The 14,928-nt window shown below is 37.0% G+C and overlaps 1 protein-coding gene across 4 annotated transcripts in view; it reads left to right on the top strand.

Moving 5' to 3' along the window:
* Window positions 1-14,928, top strand: part of LCLAT1 (lysocardiolipin acyltransferase 1) — a 233,573-nt gene that overhangs the window by 48,362 nt on the left and 170,283 nt on the right. Inside the window, exon 1 of one of the 4 annotated variants that reach the window (XM_017850057.1) lies at window positions 7,116-7,197. The exons of the other annotated variants lie outside the window; for them this stretch is intronic. The gene's annotated coding sequence lies outside the window, so the exon portion shown is untranslated. Of the gene's footprint in view, window positions 1-7,115; window positions 7,198-14,928 lie in introns of those variants that run through there. 4 annotated transcript variants of the gene reach the window in all.

Below are 14,928 nucleotides of genomic sequence, written 5' to 3'. Positions count from 1 at the left end.
TGCAAGCTCCGCCTCCCAGGTTTACGCCATTCTCCTGCCTCAGCCTCCCAAGTAGCTGGGACTACAGGCGCCCGCCACCTCGCCCGGCTAGTTTTTTGTATTTTTTAGTAGAGACGGGGTTTCACCGTATTAGCCAGGATGGTCTCGATCTCCTGACCTCGTGATCCGCCCGTCTCGGCCTCCCAAAGTGCTGGGATTACAGGCTTGAGCCACCGCGCCCGGCCCCTAATGGATTTCAAAAGCAATTCTACTTTATTCTCAAGCCTTAAATTTTATGGGCAGCATAGTGAATGGGAACGAGTACTGAATAGACATTAGGAGACCTGACTTTTAGGCCCCAGTTTGCCACTAAATAGTTCGGTGATTTGGGGAAATTTCTTTTACCTTTTTAGAAACTTCATTTTCTCGTTAGTAAAATGAGAATGTTGAACTGGATGCTATTTATTTGTGAAATTGAGTTACATTGATATCTAAGTGAGAAATGGGCTTCAGAGCAGTCACCTTAGAGGTTTTGCCTTCCCAGGAGGCCTCCTAGGAAAATTAGTCTATTACTCATATTTACATCTCATTTTGGACCAAATATAAGTGGCCCTGCTTGCTGATCCATCATATTCTCTGTATTAGGCCCCATGAGACTCTTTAATTGCTTCAGAAACTCAAATTCGCTTTCAAAGTTTGGAGATTTGTTACCATTCATTGAGGATAATTAATAGAATGTGCTAAAAGTTCTGCAGGGATTTCCCATAAAGGAGTTCTAAAAATATTATAAGTATTGACAGCATTGTGGGAGTAAGTATTGTGGCCTTCCTAAATCAGTCATTTTGAAAGCCACAGGGCTCTTTTGGAAATAATTCTGGCATTATTATTATTTTTTTTTAGTGTATTTACTCATTGTACAATGTGATTCTAGTTTTGAGACTTTTAAACTTTTAGGGTCCTCTCAGTTTCATTATAACTTCCTGGCTTTGCCATTAACCAATATTATTTTATTGTAATTTTAAGATAATAGCACTAGGAAAGTACTGTGGGCAAGAACTGTGTTGTGCAGAATAAAATCTCAAATGTAGATCTAGTTTCTGTTTCTTTGTCCAGAAAGCTTGGCCACACATTGTATAAATGTTAGCCATCAAATTTTAATATGACTAGAACTATTATGATCAGAGTGTTTAACTGTGTGTACATTTGAGAGTGTAACATTTAGTAACATATTTGACTGACAGTTTAAAAAAAGTGATTTCATTTTAAAATAATTAAGTTGAACTATTTATTAAATATTTCATTTTTCCATATGTGTTTTAAATTGAATTTCAGTGACCTAAAATTCTGTTTGTAGAAATAACTTTGCACATCTTTTACTATGGTGTGGTATGGTATATGTATGTTAAATTTTTTAAAAACAGTAACTCACTTAAGGAGAAAGTTTATTAAACCCTGACTAATTAAATTATCCAAACATGAACAGACTGCTATATGGTACCACTACTGGTTTTTGTAATATTAACAAGTCACTTAGTGTGATCTTTCACCAGTGAATAATTGCATATTTTCCATGGAAAGCATTGTGATAAGAGTTATATACTACTGTTAGAAACCATTAACTGTAGAAATTATCAGCAGATGTTTTCCATGCATGGTCGGCTTCATTTGGTTTGGTTCCCCCTTAGCCGAATAGTTCTAACCTGACTGGAAAGATATATGGCTAACATTTACATGATGTGTTTGGAACGTAATGAAGCACTACACTAGACTTTCAGTTAATGGAATTTGTACCGTTTTAATTTTTTGGACAGCTTTTTTCTCATTTTTAAGGAGGTGTCATATGCAGTGTCATCTTTTTCCATACTTGCCATTAGTGATATGTAAGGAAGAAAGGTTGAAGAAGTGTTTTTTTATAGAACTATTATTTTATTAGAGATTAGGAAATAACTTTCTTTGATAAATTCACATTTCCATTGTCATAAATGGTTCCTCTTAAGTGTTCACTTTTTTTTAAGATTAAAGTTTAACACTTTCATTCCAAATAAAATTTATTTTATCTCACGGTTGAATGATGACATTTGAATTTCCTTAGCAAAAGAGCACTTTACTTTCTTCATTGCTATCTTTAATGTTAACTAAACATTTTCCTCTGTAACCTGTAGTAAATAGGAAAATAGTAGATTATGCCATTTTTAATGAAAAGTAGTTCGTTTAGGAATGGAACTTTGGATTAATGCTATAGGAACATCTGGATTAATGCTATAGCAGATTGTTTTTAGCATGCTAATTTGCTACTTTCTTAAACTCCCTTTTTGGCTTAGTATTTGTCATATATGTTATATATTTATAGAATAGTTTGAAATTGGGTTCAGAAGAGTCAGATACCTTTCTACCTTTTCAGCATATATTTTGAGTATAGTTTATATGTGTGGTCTGGTAAGCCTTTCTGCTCACTCCCAGATAACTCTTGTATATTTAAACCCTTACGGCTTTTAAGAATAAATCTTTTCTAATTTCCAAAGCAATACAGGCTTGTTAGAAAATATTAAACCACTAAAAATACATGGTAAACTGGAAAGTGACGGTAAATCCTCATTGCCTATGGCATAAAGACTGACTTTGTTATAGTCAGGAAAGAGCATTATCTTAGAAAGAACTTTTGACATCCTTAACTGACCTGTTAAAATTTTTTTTAATATAAAAACTTAAAGCATGAAATGTTTATATTGTTATCACATTATATATAAGTTGCAGAAGTTGAATTATAAAATTCAGCATTATTAACAAGATATGAACTTGTATTTATTCTCATTTCATTGTAGAATGGTAGAATATTTGACATATGTTGGGGATTGGTTTTAAGTTTAGAGTTTGAGAACCACTGAACTAACCACCCTTATTCTTCTCTCGCTGCTCCCCAGAATACAGCCAGACTTGTCCTCACTCTTCCAGTGTACTGTTACTTAGCTTTGATTTGCTTGTTTTTGTTCATGTGGTTCCCTCCTTCCCAGTTATGTGCCACCCATCCTCCACTGTTCATTTCAAATCCTCCAGTGGCAGAGACTACCAAATTCCTACTAGAATTTGTTCTCTTCATCCTGAACCTGGAGCTAGCTAGCTCTTGTTTTCCTTGTGACTGAGTTCTAGCCAATGGAATGTGAGTGGAAAATGATATGTAGTGTTCCTCCACATTCTTTCCTTTTTTACTAGGTGATGTGAAACCATGGAAGTGCAGAGCCACAGTGCAAGCAGCCTAGGTCCCTGAATGATTATGTAAGAGAATTGCCCCACCAATGTGAGCCTTCCTCCTCCACCCTGTGATTATTACATATGCAAGAGGTAAATTACTTTGTTAAGCCATAATGTGTTTGGTGCTATTTGCTACTTCAGTTCCACCTACTCTAATAACACTACTTTTTCTAGGAGGTAGTTCCTGACCATGCTAGTTCACGTAGATTATTATTTTTTTTCTCCTAAAATTCTATGATATTTACTAGGTATTTTTAATTCACATTTTTAAGAACTGAAAACAAAGGCAGAAAGAAAGATGGTATGCATTTAATTTATACAAGTCTTGCTCACATAGATGGTAGGCCTTTGGAAGAAAGTGACTTTGCCTTATAATTCTTTTGTATTTCCCATGGTACCCAGCTAAGGCACTCAGTAAAGACTTGAAAGAATGCAAAGTTGGGAACAAATCTTTAAAGCATAGATACTGGAGTCTGCAATGGTGTCAAGTTCAGTGAACTTCATTTATTTTAGTTTTCTCTGATTAGATGTCCTTGATTATAAAGGAGAAAAATGATATAGAAAATCCATAATTTAATAAATTGAAACAGACATAAAATAATGACATTTGTGGTACGGCAGCCATTTCCTTCTTTCCTCTCTCTCCCTTTTTCCCTTCTGTAAACATTAAACTTTTACAATGTGTCATGTTTTGGGCCCCGGGGAGTACAGCAGTTAATAAAACAAACAGAAATCTGCCTTTCAGAGTTAACAGAAAATAAGTAAAACATTTGAAATGCTAAATACAACCAGTCCTAAGAAAAATAGAGATTTAGGGTGAGTAAGCAGCAATATGAGTGGTGCTTGAAGTGTGTTAAATGGGGATGAGATTTGTTAGGTGGAGTTGAAGCGTGTTACATGACACTGGTGTTATAATTTAAGTTGTACAGTCAGCAAAGTCCTGTCTGAGGGAGTGACTCTTGGGCTAAGTGCTGAACCAGGTGAATAGAAACCATGTGGCTACCTGGAGAAAGAGCTGTTAAGGAGAGCAGACCACAAGCACTCCTTAACCCAGGGTGAGAGTGATGCAAGTGTTCTAAAATTGTGATTATTGCACTACTCTGAATATACCAAAAATCATGGAGTTGTGCACGTTAGAAGTGTAGATTTTATGGTATGTGAATGAGATCTTAATAAAGCTGTTAAAAAGAAAAACCATCAAAGGATTAGAGGTCTTCAGCATTAACCCAGGGAAAACCCTGGTTTCCTTACTGCCCTTTTTAGAGTGTTTGGCTTTGTAGTAGTTGTAGTTACCACAGTGAATCACATGAATTTTTTTCCAGTTAGGTCTAGACACCGTGAATCACAGCAATCATTAGGAGTATTAGTAAATTTGTATCAGATTGCTTTGGCTGTAAGATTTTAAAATTTCCAACACTAAAATTTGGTCATGTATGTGCAATCTTCATAGCTTGCTGCTAAAGTAACAGTAGATTATTATCTATTTATAACTTGGAGAAAAAAGGTAATGTTGGCTTCATGCTCAGTAATGACTGATTTGAGATTGAGATTGTGCTGACTTTGCAGCCACATCCCTCACCAACATGGCAAGTGCCTGATGGCACTGTCCTTGGAACTGTCCTTATTTTCTATTTTCTTTTAATGGTTTATATTGAAAACAGCTTGGTTGTCCCTGACTCTTGCTTTTTCAGATTCAGACTCTTAGATATTATCTTTCATTATTTCCTCTGGAAATAAGTTTTAGCACTCAATAACTCCCACATTCCAGATTCCAGCCACCTAGGCTGCATTAATTTAGACCCCTTTCCCTAGACACTGAGAATTGTAGAGCTAGAAAGAGTCTTGGAGTGCAGAGTTGTGTAACAAGTCAGTGCAAGGCTTGTGTTAGGTTCTCAGCAATCCTGAATTCTGTCCTCAATGTCTGTTTCCCAATATCATTACTATATTTCCATAAGGAATTAACAAATGATGCTCCCCCAAGACAGTCACCTTGACCATAAGGAGATTCTTCAGATCCTATTACAATGTTAAAATTATGGACTCGAACTTTGTATAATCTTAAACCATCAAATCATTTCCTCTCAATCTGTAATCATTTTTTGGCCCAGGATCAGTTTTCCATTGTACTGATATGTTAGCATATGACCTCATCCTGGTTTACAGTTGAGAACATGTGACTTAGACTATAGATCTAGCCCTAGATCTGCTACAATGTGACCCTGGCAAGTATCTTAATCTTATTAAAGACATTTTGTATTTCAGATATAGTTCTGATAGCAGCATTCCCCTTTCCACCTTTGTACCACACAAGTGAGTGGGCTTGGAGAATACAGTTCTCAACATGTGAGTACAGTGAAAGCGTATTTAATGTTATCTTCTTTACTTTCCTAGACTCAGTGGGGAAGAAAGGGAGGAATTTCCACTCCAAGAAGTACAACTTCTTCACGGTTTCTTACTACATAGGCAAGACAAGGTGGGGAAAGAGCCTATTCTGTCCCATCTGGTCAAGGAAGAAAGGGTAATTCTGCTAAGAAGTCTGTAAGGCAGGGATCAGGGAGTGCTCTGTGGCCCCGCCCCATCCTGAAGAGAGCCAGTGAGGACTCTAGTTGCTTCGTACAAGCAACCCACCATTGCACTTAAAACATGCAAAAAACTGGTCACACTCTTAAACTTCACGTGAAGCGTTTGTGTCTAAATCCAAACTGATGTGTCTTAATTTAGCTATACCAGCCTCCTTTTAATAACTAATAATAACCAGCATTTACTCAGTATGTGTACTCTGCTCCAGTTGCTGTTCCAAATACTTTATATGTATTAACTCATCTGATTTTCACAACCCCTTGATGTGTAGGTACTGCTATTATCACCTCTGTTTTTTACAACTGAGGAAGTAACAGGTTGGAAATTTCAATTATTAAGTGGCCAAGCTAGGCTTCAAACCTGAATAGTCTGACCACAGTCTTAGCTAATTTAGGGGCTACCCTGATTTTTTTTTTTTGAGATGGAGTCTCACTCTGTCGCCCAGGCTGGAGTGCAGTGGCGCCGTCTTGGCTCACTGCAAGCCCCGCCTCCTGAGTTCAAGTGATTGTCCTGCCTCAGCCTCCCAAGTAGCTGGGACTACAGGTACGTGCCACCAGGCCCAGCTCATTTTTTGTATTTTTTTTAGTAGAGATGGGGTTTCACGGTGTTAGCCAGGATGGTCTTGATCTCCTGACCTCGTGATCTGCCTGCCTCGGCCTCCCAAAGTGCTGGGATTATAGGTGCGAGCCACTGCGCCCGGCCCGGGGCTCCCCTGATTTTGAAGAGGAGTTTGATTGTAGGAAGACCTAGGACTCAAAAAAGGAAATTTTCCTGGTAACCCTTACAATACACTAAATTATTTTACTTCTCTGGGTTTCTTCATCTGTAAAGTAGAGTTTTGAGAAACTAGGTATTTTAAATGCTTCCTGTTGGAAAAGTCTAAGATTTTGAATTATAATACCAAATTGTTACTTGTTTTCAACAAATTTAATACAGCATGGAATATTTAATTTTGTAGTCATCAGTATGCAGTATACACACCTATGTGCAGAAGTATATTAAGCAGCACTGTCCAATATGGCATCTACTAGACTAATACATAGCATTGACTATTTGTGATGTGGCTAGTCAAATTGAGATATGTTTTAAGTGTAAAATACACACCAGATTTCAAAGACTTAGTATGAAAAAATAAATGTACAGTGTCTTGTTAATAATTTATTTTGGATTGATTACATGTTGAAATGGTAACATTTTAGACATACTAGGTTAAATATATATTTACTTTTAAAAAACGTAGCAACTAGAAGAATTAAAATTATGGTTGTGGCTTACATTATATTTCTGTTGGATATTGCTATTGTAGAAAGTCCTAAATGAGAAAGAAGGTATAGTTTATATGGGAAGGAAACTCATCTGGTGAAATAGACAGAAGATAGTACGTATCTGGTAAGCCCAAGTACATCTGTAAATATATTGGCCATGGATAAAAGTATATGTTTGATAAAATATATTCATTGAAACAATAGATATATTAGTGCCATGTGTAATTCAGTAGTATATTTATTTATTGAGCACTTACCATATACCAGCCACTCTTCTAAGCACTTTACATATATTAACTCAATTCTTATCGTAAGGTAGGTACTGTTATTACTCATGGAGGCACAGTGAGGTTGTTAACTTGCTTTTAAGGCTACATTGTTAGTGAAGTGAGTAATAGAGTTAGGGTCTGTATAGTTTGCTTCCAGAGCCTGTGCTGTCAACCATTGTGTTGTATTGCCTCATTAAACTAGGTGACCTTATGATTTACTGTATTTCTGACTCTCATTATTTCATATGGTAGTATGTGCATAGATAACCCACTAGAATTTAAAAGCTTAGCAGATGGCCTTAGTACCAGCTTGTATTTATATTTTGCTTGTAGATTTATTTTTAATTTCCCAAGAGTGAATATTTATTTATAGCTACCACTTCTAAGGCTGGTTGTTTATGCCTTAATTTTAGCCTATTAATTGCATTTGTGGTAGTACTCCACAACTTTTGTATGTTATATGTAGATGGTGTAACTGTACTTTCAGGGAGAAATGTACATGGCCAAATAATAATTTAAATTAGTGATAAGAAAAGGGAATATAGGAATTTGCTGTTGGATTTACTCTGCTTATAACCTTTAATTGCAAAAAAGATAAAAAATGTGTGTTTTAAATGTTTTTATTCCTAAAGGGAAACTGTAATGCTATGTCTAGGTTGAGCATACATTAGGCATGTATATATCATATGTATCAATACATATATTTAAGTACCATCTTATTTAACTTGTAACCTAAAATTTTAAAAAATACACATTTTCTGGCTACCCAGTAGGTGAGGATCATACAAGAATAGATGTAACAGGTCTCTGACATGTAGAAATAAGACATACATGAAAAAAAGTGAGATAAATATCAGTTTAACACAATAACACTATGTACGTTATGAATAGATAAGTCTTATACTTCTAGGGAAAGAAGGAGACTTTTTTGAACTGATGGTTTGGGTAGGGTTACTGTAGGAAGAGAGAATTGAGCTGGACTTGTAGGATGGGGTTGAATTTCCTTAAGAGGAGTAAAGCGGGTATATGAGCAGATGCTTAGACATGAGGTATAAATTGAGCTTGGGCAATAGAAAGAATTCAGCTGTGGCTTGAGTATAGCGTTAAGAAGCTGAATAGTTAGAGGAAATTTCAAAAATTAACTTGGGGCCAGACTGTAGAATACCTTGAATTTTAACAGTAGGAGTTTGGACTCCTTAAGAAGTTAAGAGTTGGGGCAGAAAACAGAAAAAAAAAAAAAAAAAAAACCCTTTGGGTATAGGATACTTTTCCTTGAGTTACTGCTTATGTGATGGACATCACTAATAAGTTATGTTCTTGACCTAAAATGCTAGATATTTTTAGTTCTTGGTAATTAGCAATACTGAAGAGCTTGCTTTCTTTGTTACTAGTAAAATCTAGTGCATGAAATTGACTTGTTAGCATAATCTCAGATTTCTTGGTTGGAAGAATTTTTATCACATAGCAAATAACTTGACAGTTGTCTATTTTTAGAGATGACAAATCAGTATTTTGCACTGACTCTGTGAATTTCATTTATACATTTCCACATACTGTAAATTTATCCCTTTATTTTTGGGGCACACTTTTTTAAAAAGCTCTGGCTTATTTTGGCACCACTACCTTATTAGCCCAGACCTGTGGGCTACATTGTTTAACCTGCTGAACCCCATGTTTTTTCTTTGTAAAACTGGAAAGGCACCGCCCTCCCAGGGGTGGTGAGATTGTCTAGTGAAGCAAGACAGTTGCAGTGATGTCTGGCACACGTGGAGGTACTCAGTAAATTTTGTCTCCCTCCTTCCTAAGATTGAAATGGTTGTGAGCAGAGACTTAAAATAGACTTTCTTATTATTTAATACAGATTTTCATACAGTGGAGCTCAAGGAAATTTGGAAGGCAGTAACTTTTGTGAAGTCTGACTTTGTTGTAACTTGGATTTTTAAAATGTTGATTTATGAGTAGAACTTAGTGATGTTTTAAAAAATAAATTGGCAACTGTTTCATGAGAATGTACATTAAAAAACTGAACAATCAAAGGACTGAAGTATTTCTACAAAGTCATTTTATTTCATGAGCTAAAAACTGTGGCATTGAAAGCAAATGAAGTCCAGGAGGAATATTGTCATACCAAGTATGTTCTAGATCATGCTGTTAAAGAAGTGCAGTTAAATTTTTTTAACTGACTTTTTTTTTCTTTTGACATACATCAGTGTTAGTATATGTGTAGTTGTGTAACCCCCAACTCTAGTCAAGATACAGAACAGTTCTGTCACTCTAGAAAACTCCTTGTGCTATCCCTTTATTGTCACATTCTCTCCCTAATCCCTGGTACCACTGATCTTTTTTCTTCTTCCTTTATGGACTAGAATAATGGGGGCTGTCAAATCAGATGAATATCTTAAATATGATACCAACTAAGATAAAATGTTGAAATATCAAATTAGGTAACGGTCATGGAAGTTCTTAGTACATAGAGGCATTAGTTATTTAAAAAGTGGTTTTGACCAGGCGCGGTGGCTCAAGCCTGTAATCCCAGCACTTTGGGAGGCCGAGACGGGTGGATCACGAGGTCAGGAGATGGAGCCCATCCTGGCTAACACGGTGAAACCCCGTCTCCACTAAAAAATACAAAAAAAATTGCCGGGCTAGGTGGCAGGCGCCTGTAGTCCCAGCTACTCGGGAGGCTGAGGCAGGAGAATGGCGTGAACCCGGGAGGCGGAGCTTGCAATGACCTGAGATCCGGCCACTGCACTCCAGCATGGGCGACAGAGCGAGGCTCCGTCTCAAAAAAAAAAAAAAAAAAAAAGTAGTTTTGACTGGGCGAAGTGGCTCGTGCCTATAAACCAACACTTTGAGAGGCCGAGGTGGTAGGATCTCTTGAGGCCAGGCGTTCAAGATCAGCCTGGTCAACATAGTGAGATCCTCCCATCTCTACAGTCAGTCAGTCCAATAACTCAATAACCAACTAAGTAATTAAAAATAAAATAGAAAAATAAAAAAAAATTGGCCAGGTTATGATGGTGTGTGCCTGTTGTCACAGCTGTTCAGGATGATGAGGCAGGAGGATCACTGGAGTCCAGGAGTTTGAGGTTGCAGTGAGCTATGATTGCGCCACTGCACTCCAGCATGGGCGACAGAGCGAGACCTTGTCTTAAAACCAAAAAACAAAAAGACCAAAACCAAAAACAAAATAGTTTCATATACAATGTTAAGTCAGTGGGTGAAGTTTAGCAGAACTCTTCTACAGAGTCAAGTTTGTGTAAACTTCGACAGCTTTTTTCTTCAGAGGCTTTTAGGCTTATTTTTGAAAGACTTGTTTCACATGGTCCTGATGGCTGGAAATCCCTGTATTGTCTTTTAACCTCATATTGTTCCTAAGTGAAAGTGGACAATAATATTTGCCTTGAAAGGTTATGATTATTAAGTGTTATGATATGCAAAAATATAAACCTGTAAATATAAGTATACATACATATATGTAAGTGTGTGTATGGGGGGTGCCTAACCTATAGTAGGCATTCTTTTATTTATTTATTTTTTTGAAAAAAAAAAAAATCTGCAGTAGCTTTGGAATGTTGGCTTGCTAAAAGGGGTGCCATGTCTTCTTAATTTCTGTATTCTCTCCCCTGCTCTTCCCATGGAAAAATTGATCAGTTGATCCTCAAAGCTTCATCTTTCTGTTTTAATCATTTTGATACTTTTTTTGAAATGTATCACCAATTTTCTGTTTGCGGGTGGAGGGAAGTATATTAAATCTATATATTTATCTTACTGAATCCAGGTTCGTTTCACGATATAACCATTCCATGAAGTGTGATTTTTTTTTTTAATTGATCATTGGAGCATATGGGCTGAATCTTTGCCAATCCCAGAACTCGCTTTTGAACTTGTGTTTGTCAGTTCCTATTATAAGATCATTTTGCTTTTGACATTTTAATCTTTTCTTAAAAGTAAAGTACACAGTATTCTGATATGTAATATTTTAGGCAGTAAGATGTAATTGCTTTCCTACAAATTTATTTAATCAAGTGCAGAAGCAGATTTAGGATTTTTTGTTCTTGCCCACAAATCATTATGTACACTCTCTTTATCAGTGTTCTTTGTCTCATTATTTGTGCTCCAAATATTCATAAAATCAGTAAATTATAGAACTGGAAAGAACCTTCAAGATCATCTAGTCTGTTAATGTTTAATTCTGTCTAATCCAAAGCCCCCCTTTCATATTAAATATTTCTAATACTCTCCTTACTAATACTCTAATACTCTCAGTGTCCTGAAATGAAATTCCTAATGAAAATTTTACCCCATAAAAAAATGAATCAATATAGTAATAATTCTCTAATTGCAATATAAAGGAAAAATAAAAGGAATATAATTTAAAATGCAATATAAGGTATGATTATGCTAGAAGTTTAAAAAAAAACAGAAGAAAGAAAAATCACCAACAGATTCCAAAATGTTCTTAGAGGGGTAGTGCCATTTTGTTGAGAACCACCAATGGAGCCCCAGTCTTCTCATTTCATAGGTAAAGAAAGTAAGGGTGGGGATGAAAGGACAGAGGAGAGGGTGTTGGATGGATTACACAGGTGTGGTTGTTAGTAGAGTGTGAGTCCTGGAGTATAAGTCGAAGCAGTCAGTAGGTATCAAACTTCTTTGCCTCATGGTTTTTCTAAAGATTTACATGAAAACATTTTTTGTTTTTTGATGAGATAGGTGGTTATGTATTATTCTTGACTTCTTTGCTGTGGAGATACACATAATATATTGGGGTCTGTATTAGTCTGTTCTTGCATTGCTATAAAGAACTATCTGAGACTGGGTAATTTATAAAGAAAAGAGGTTTAATTGGCTCATGGTGCCACAGGCTGTACAGGAAGCGTGGCTGGGGGGGTCTCAGAAAACTTACAGTCTTGGCAGAAGGCAAAGGGGAAGCTGGATTGTCTTACATGGCCAGAGCAGGAGGAAGAGAGAGAAAGGGGGAAGTGCTACACATTTTTATGAACAACGAGATCTCATGAGAACTTATTATTATGAGAACAGCAAGGGGAAAATCTGTCTCCATGATCCAGTCACCTCCCACCAGGCCCCTCTTCCAACATTGGGGATTGGAATTCGACACGAGATTTGGGTGGGGACACAGACCCAAACCATATCGGGATCCCTCTTTCTGAATTAGTTGGTTGCAGGAATCCTGTAGGGTAAGGCCAGCTCACTGTGCCTTTTGCCTCTGATTCTGTCCTTGGCACAGAGTAGCCTCTCAGTTAGTGGAGTTTCCTGGGGTCTTTCTTCCGGGTATTGTATAGGTGATGGACATGTGGACATGCATATGATAACTAGAGGACATTCAGTAGGATCAGCGATACCTCCAGTGCTTCCATTATCTGGCTTTATGACTTGGGCACAAACCCATTTTTTCATTTGTAAAATTCCTACCTTTTCTGTCTTGTAGGTTGCTGCAAAGGTCAAATGAGAGTGTAATGGAAAGTGATTTGTAAACTCTATGTAATGTGTCATATGCAAATGCAATGGATTAGTGTTAAGGCTAGCATCCTCTCGCTCTAGAGTTATAAAGATATTGTGGTCCTATTTTTTATTATTAAAAATGCTTATCTGAATCTCATTTCAGTTCCTTGAACCTAACAAATACCTACCTGCCCAGGGATGTGGGATACCATACACACTCTGCTTTCTTCAGCCCTATCTCCACCTAGGCAGCCCCCAGTAAACCCATAAACAAAAGCCGAAAACCAAAACAAAACTTCTCTACTTTAGCTCTACTACTGTTATTATTTCTGGCCTTCCTGTAAGAGCATATAACTCTTGTTATAGCTTTCATAGCCCTTATTACAATGTCACTATTTACTTATTTCAGAATTAGATTCCTCTGCTAGATTGTAAGTTTCATGAGACTTTTATGATCTACTTTGTGTGCTTGTGTATGAAGGTAAAAGTATTCTTTCCAAAATATAGTAAAACTGATACTTAGGGAAGATGCCCTGTATATATCCTCTAGACTCCACATTTTCTGATATAAACCAGAAGTGCTTGGAGTAAACACAATACAAGGCAACCCTAATACCAGTTCCTTTTTACTTTAATCCCACTAACTCATTTAATTTCTTGGAGAAGTGCCATCCCCAATAACTTCTAGAATGTTGCTTTTGTAATTATTAGTTATGTGGAATTTTAGTAGCTTAACTTTTTATATTTTTTAATCTTTACACTGAATTGCTTTTTTATCAGGATTCTAGGTATAATCAAGGATAAAATCTTTTAGAGAAAACTGAATTTTATTAAGAATGGTAGACTTTTCGTTAATAACTATTTTTGTAGCATTTTGTTAAGTATCTGAAAAACATTTTATTATTTTGTAAATAATTTTGTTGCAAATAAATTGTAATTTACTCATTTGTAGCAGCCTCTGGCAAATTTTTTCTCATTCACTTTTGGGCTTAATGCTTTTGCTTAAGTTTAGTGATTCAATTTCTCATTGTTGATTCTTTGAATAGTTATTTTTAAAACTTTCTTTACATTCATAATCTAGGCCTCATTAATTTAAACTGAGCTTTGCTTTGTTGGTCTTCTTGTTACTTTGTTTCTTCTTAGTTTTTAATGCATTGTCAGCCATACTCTTCATCACCTCATTTCAGCAATGCCAATAACTTAGGGTATTCATATTAGTAGATAACTGTCACTCTGATATTATTGTGAACAATATATGGCATTTTTCTCTGCCTGCACCATGGAGTCCTCCTTTCTTTCATACCTGGAATTTGTGCTACACAAATGTAAAGTTGTTTATTGGAAACAGTTCAGGATTTGGAGTTAAATGGATGTAGGTTTAAATCCTGTCTCTGCTGCTTGCCAGTTATGTGGTCTAGGTGAAGCAGTCTTGTTTGAGGTGTTACCCAGAGTTCTTTGTCTCACGACCAAGAAAATTAAGGAGCGTGGCCACCGAGAGTGAGTTTGGAGCAAAAGTTTTAATAAGCAAAAGAGAAAAACTCTCTACAACTGAGAGGGGGCCTGAAAGAGGGTTGCCAGCTGTGAGGCTGAGTCCAGGGATTTTATGGACTGGAAAGATGAGGAATGTGTTGACTGGTCTGCAGGCTGTTTTGGAGAAAGCACCACTTAGAGGTATGTTAGTGTAAAGAATTGGAGGCAGAGGTGGAGGCTCGGCCCAGGACCTCGGCCTGGGACCAGTCAGGGGCTGAAGTGTGATGATTCACCGTATATAAATGAAGACTTAGCCTGTGGCTAATTACCAGAAAGGTAAACATATGTCAGTAGATAAAAGTAAGAGACTAGGCCGGGCGCGGTGGCTCAAGCCTATAATCCCAGCACTTTGGGAGGCCGAGATGGGCGGATCACGAGGTCAGGAGATTGAGACCATCCTGGCGAACACGGTGAAACCCCGTCTCTACTAAAATATACAAAAAACTAGCCGGGCGAGGTGGCGGGCGCCTGTAGTCCCAGCTACTCAGGAGGCTGAGGCGGGAGAATGGCGGGAACCCGGGAGGCGGAGCTTGCAGTGAGCTGAGATCCGGCCACTGCACTCCAGCCTGGGTGACAGAGCGAGACTCCGTCTC

Source organism: Rhinopithecus bieti, unplaced genomic scaffold (genome assembly GCF_001698545.2).
Source record: "Rhinopithecus bieti isolate Rb0 unplaced genomic scaffold, ASM169854v2 scaffold_33446, whole genome shotgun sequence".
NCBI lineage: Eukaryota > Metazoa > Chordata > Mammalia > Primates > Cercopithecidae > Rhinopithecus > Rhinopithecus bieti.
The sequence above is the reverse complement of the archived record's forward strand: the minus strand, read 5'-3'. Positions and strand labels throughout refer to the sequence as shown.